Here is a 5,024-nt window from a genome sequence, read left to right as displayed (position 1 = left end):
GAGACACAACCTCCTTAAGCTTTGAGGGTAAGGAAAGGTACAGCGAACACTGCCATCGCCTGCAGTCTTGGCTGGGGAGGCTGGGGAGGCTGGGGAGGCGGGATGATCGATTATGCGGGACAGGGAGCTGGGTTTCAGCAGGGTTAGGTCTCCTGCCTGCGATCCAGGCTCCCTAGTGCTAACGACACTGACAGTAATAGTAACAACAACAACAGCAGCTACTGCTGCCACTTCCTGGGCATGCGTGAGCCCACATGTAGTACCTCACCAAGTCCTCACCGCGGCCCGGAAGTAATCATCTGTGATCCCATCATTCAGAAAGGGGGACAAAGGCTCAAGGTCACACCACTAGTGGATTCTCGCTCTAAATTTAGCCAAGTCCTAAACCCTTTATTGCACCTCGCCTCCTAGACATGACCGGGCAATCACTTTGTGGACGGAAAAATCCAAACTCTGAAATATTTGAAAGAGGTTTATTCTGAGCCAAATTTGAGGACCATGGGCCGGAGCCACTCCCAAAGGCCTTGAGCAAGTGGACCCGATGTGGCTGGGTTACCGTTTGGTTTTATACATTTCAGAGAGACAGGGTTACAGGTAAAGTCATAAATCAATACGTGGGAGGCATACATTGGTTTGGCCCAAAAAGGTGGGCCATCTCGATGGGGGGGTGCTTACAGGTTATAGGTGGGTTTAAAGATTCTTTGGTTGACAATTGGCTGAGAGAGTTAGGCTTTATCTAAAAGACCAGAAAGGAAATGCTTGATTTAAGATAAAGGTATGAGCACTCTGGGAGGTCCAGACAGGAGAACCTTTCAAGTTAAGATAAGGATCTGCTAGGATGCCTGAGTTAAGATGGGGGCTTTCTGTCTTTTAGGTGATGCTAATGCTATACCGGAATCAGGTTGGGAAGTAAACCACACTATATTTGGTTAACAAAACCTGCCTAGTGGGATTTTACTATTTGTGAGCCTGATTCATCTGGCCCTCTTAGGAAGGAATTTTGAGCAAAAGAAAAAGATCAGAGTTCAGTCCTCAACTTCACCTTTTGAACCTCTTTTTTCTTTACCTGCAAAACAGAATTATTACTTTCATCATCACATGTAAAGGGGTGCAGTAGCACATGACCGAATGCAACGTGGTTTCAGGATTGGATCCTGGAACCGAAAAAGGACATTAGTGGAAAAACTGATGAAATCCAATCAAGTGTAGGGCTTGGTAAGTGATACTGTACCACTGTTGGTTTCTTAGTTTTGACAAATGTGCCATAGTTTGAGATGATAACACAAGGGAAACTAGTGAAGGGTGGAAGGGAATGCTATATGATCTTTGCAACATTTCTGTAAATCTAAAGTTATTCCAAAGTGAAAAGATTATTATTATGGCCAGGCACGGTGGCTCACACCTATAATCTTAGCACTTTGGGAGGCCCAGGCAGGAGGATCGCTTGAGCTCAGGAGTTTGAGGTTGCTGTGAGCTAGGATGACGCCACGGCACTCTAGCCCGGGCAACACAGTGAGACTCTGTCTCAAAAAAAAAAAAAAAAAAAGTAACTCTGTGTCTGAGTGCAGTGGCTCACACCTGGAATCCCAGCACTTTGGGAGGCTGAAGCAGGAGGATCACTTGAAGCCAGGAGTTCGAGACCAGCCTGGGCAACATAGCAAGACCCCCATCTCTAGTAAGAAAAAAAAAAAGTAACCTTGGGTTGTAGTTCCTCATGTCCCAGTGTGTCTCTGTTTGGTTGTGTTTGGAGGGGTTACCTGATGAAAGTCTGGGCAATGCCTTTGCTTTTTGGCTGTCACTCCACAAGGGGACATTTCTAGGGAGCTTTCTGCAGTGTGTTTACTTACCTCCCTCCACCTGCCCCCCACCAGCCTTCATTCCTTTTTCTTCCTTCTCTCTGCTCTTACTTGGAGGGTACCAGCCAAGCGCTAGGCACAGACAGAGCGCCTGGGCCAGGTGCTTTCCCTTCCCAGTGGTGCAGTCCACTGGCCGAGATAAAATATATTGTCTAGTCTCGGTGAGATATTTCTGTACCCATGTTCGTAGCAGCCTTACTCATAGTAGCCAAGAGGTGGAAGCAGCCAAGTGATCGTCAGCAGGAGAATGGAAGGGTGAGATGTGGTCTGTGTGTACCACGGAGCATGACGCAGCCTGAAGGAGGAGTGACATTCTGCCACATGCTAGCAACACGGATGAACCTGACTATGCTAAGTGAAACAAGCAGACGCAAAGGACAAATGGTGGATGAATCCACTTAGATGAGGTGTCTATAGTAGTCAAACTCGTAGAGACAAAGTAGAAGAGAGGTTGCCAGGTGCTGGGGGAAGATGGGAATGGGAGTTACTGTTCAACAGGTAGAGTTTCAGTTTGGGAAGATGAATAGAGTTCTGGAGTTGGAGGGTAGTGATGGATGTGAGTGTACTCGGTGCCACAGAAGTGTGCACTTAAAATGGTTATGATAGTGGCCAGGTGTGGTGGCTCAGGCCTGTAATCCTAACACTCTGGGAGGCCGAGGCAAGAGGATCGCTTGAGCTCAGGAGTTTGAGACCAGCCTGAGCAAGAGCGAGACCCCGTTTCTAACAGAAAAATTAGCCGAGTGTTGTGGCGCACACCTGTAGTCCCAGCTACCCGGGAAGCTGAAGCAGGAGGATCGCTTGAGCCCAGGAATTTGAGGTCGCTGTGAGCTACAATGACACCACTGTACTCTACCTGGAGCGACAGAGTGAGATTCTGCCTCAAAAAAAAAAAAAAAATAGCTTATTATGGTAATTTTTGTTATGTGAATTTTACCACAATTAAGATATAAATATGTGACCTAAACTAGATGCTGAGAGACAGGGAGAGGGGTTGGCAAGGGGCTGAAGTGCTGTAGGAATCCTAGGAAGGGGACGGTCCCCTGCTGGGGGTCCCAGGGAGGCTGGCCACTGCTGCCCCCAAGCCCAGCGAATTGCTGCTGGCTGTCCCTAAAGGCGTGTGAGCACACAGCCACTAGAGGGCAGCATGGGCCAGAGAATGGGAGCCGCGCCTGGCACCAACGGTTTCAGACCTGTCCCCAGGTCCTCACCTTCTTCAAACGCAAGAGAAGGAAGGACCGCTCCCGCCTGCCCGCCGCACCTGGTTGCAGGGAGGCTGAGAGGAGAAATCAAATTGCAAAACTAGAAAATGAATGACGTGGCCGTGGAATTGTTGCAACTGTCCCGGGGGCGTGGCCTCTTGGAGGGAGACCTACGTCAGGAAACCAAATTCCTCATTGGCCCAAACTCCCGACTGCGAGGAGGGGCCCACCTGGAAGCCCCCATGCTGCTGCCCTGCAATTCCATACCTGGGAACCTGTAGGCACAGAGTCAGAAGCTGGACAAAGGAAAGCCTGGGGTTATTGGGGAGCCCTGAGCCTTGGGTCACCCTGTCCCCAGGGATGCCCTTACCTGAGGCCACACCCAGGTGCTGCAGTTGTGAACTGTCCCCAGCAGGTGCCAGCCCCTCCAGGGCAACCAGATGCCAGCTCCCTACCCTGCTGAGGACACAGCAGTGGAAACGGGCAATTAATGGAGGGCCGGCAGGGATGCGGGTGGGGAGAGGGGAGAAGGTTGGGCGGATAAGGAAGAATTGCAGGGACCCCCGGGCATTTTCAAAGAAATGTTCTTCTCAGTTCAACATACAGTTAACATAAAATAATCTATGAAGTAGGTAATATTAACATCCCTGATTCAAAGCTGAGGAAGCTGTGCATCAGAGAGGTAGTATAACTGCCCAAGGCTGCACAGCAGCGTCAGGATCAAAGCAGGTCCGGGACCCATTTCAGAAATACCCACATTCTAGAATGTTCCAGGACCCATTGTATAACACAAGTGCCAAATCCAACTGAAAAAATCTTTAACGTCTTGAGCCCTGCATCTTAAGAGCTGCTGTGTTTAGACTGTAGGCCTCTTGCTTGCAAGTGAGAAGTCATTTCCCCAATTCACCCAGAAAGGACCTTGCCTCCCACGTGTGAACTGAGCTAATTCGCGGAGAATGATCATCAGGTTACGACATTACGGAGTGTACCCTGCTCATGACCTTCCTTCTGCAGAAAAAAATGTGCGTGCTTTAGCGGGAAACTATGCACCTTTCACACACAACACTCCCTTCCAGGTTGCGATTCTAGCCTTTCCTTATCTTTGAGCTATTTTACAGCTCTGTAAATTGTAGATGAAGATACATAAATTCTGTCCTGTCTGCTAGAGGCTCCCGCTCACCCCCTTGTGGAAAAACCGGTTTCGCCTCCATTTGCACATTTGTTTCAACGTTCCTGTCCTATAAATGTGAGTGTTCCTCAGCTGCCCTTCTGAGCTGGTTCTAATATCCCACCTGGCTTCCTTAAGAGTTAAAGAAAATGATTCATACCTGTTCATTTTATATCTGTGTGGGGGTCATGATTTTACCTTTTTATGAAAATAATCTTGGAACACTTCCTCCATCAGGTGTTTTATGGACAGGGAAGGTGGTGGGGTCCCCGTGGTCATCCTGTTAAGTGGAGTCACGAGTGGCAGGCCGGTGGCTCTGGCCCCCTCAGCAGTCTCCATGTGGGAGGGGAGGGGAGGGGCAGAGGATCTGGTGACAGTCATTTGAGGCCCCCTGAGCTTAGCTGTGTTTACCTTGGATTTTCCAGTTATGAGAGCCAATAATTACATTTTCCCTAAGTTGGTTTATTTCTTTTTAAGAGTATCTGATACTCAAAGGGGCCCTCGCCAATCTATCTGGGCCCCTTAGAATGACCCCAGGGCACATTTGTCACGGAAAGCAGCCTGGGAGCAAAGCCGAGCCCCTCGGGAGGCCGTCTGTAGTTATCTCCTTGGCTTGGGCACTGTTCGGCCCTGGAATTTGGTCTGTGCGGAGGCCAATGTGGATCTAATAAGGGGCTGGGGAAGGTGGAGATGGGCAGACAGGTGTCACCAGGACACAAGTTACCCAAAGTGCCCACACTGGTACGGTGTCCTGTCCAAAGGGTGTCACCAGAAGCATTGTGCAGTGTGCTGTGAAATTCA

This window comes from Propithecus coquereli, unplaced genomic scaffold, assembly GCF_000956105.1.
Source record: "Propithecus coquereli isolate 6110/MARCELLA unplaced genomic scaffold, Pcoq_1.0 Scaffold77, whole genome shotgun sequence".
In the NCBI taxonomy this organism is placed as follows: domain Eukaryota; kingdom Metazoa; phylum Chordata; class Mammalia; order Primates; family Indriidae; genus Propithecus; species Propithecus coquereli.
The sequence above is the reverse complement of the archived record's forward strand: the minus strand, read 5'-3'. Positions refer to the sequence as shown.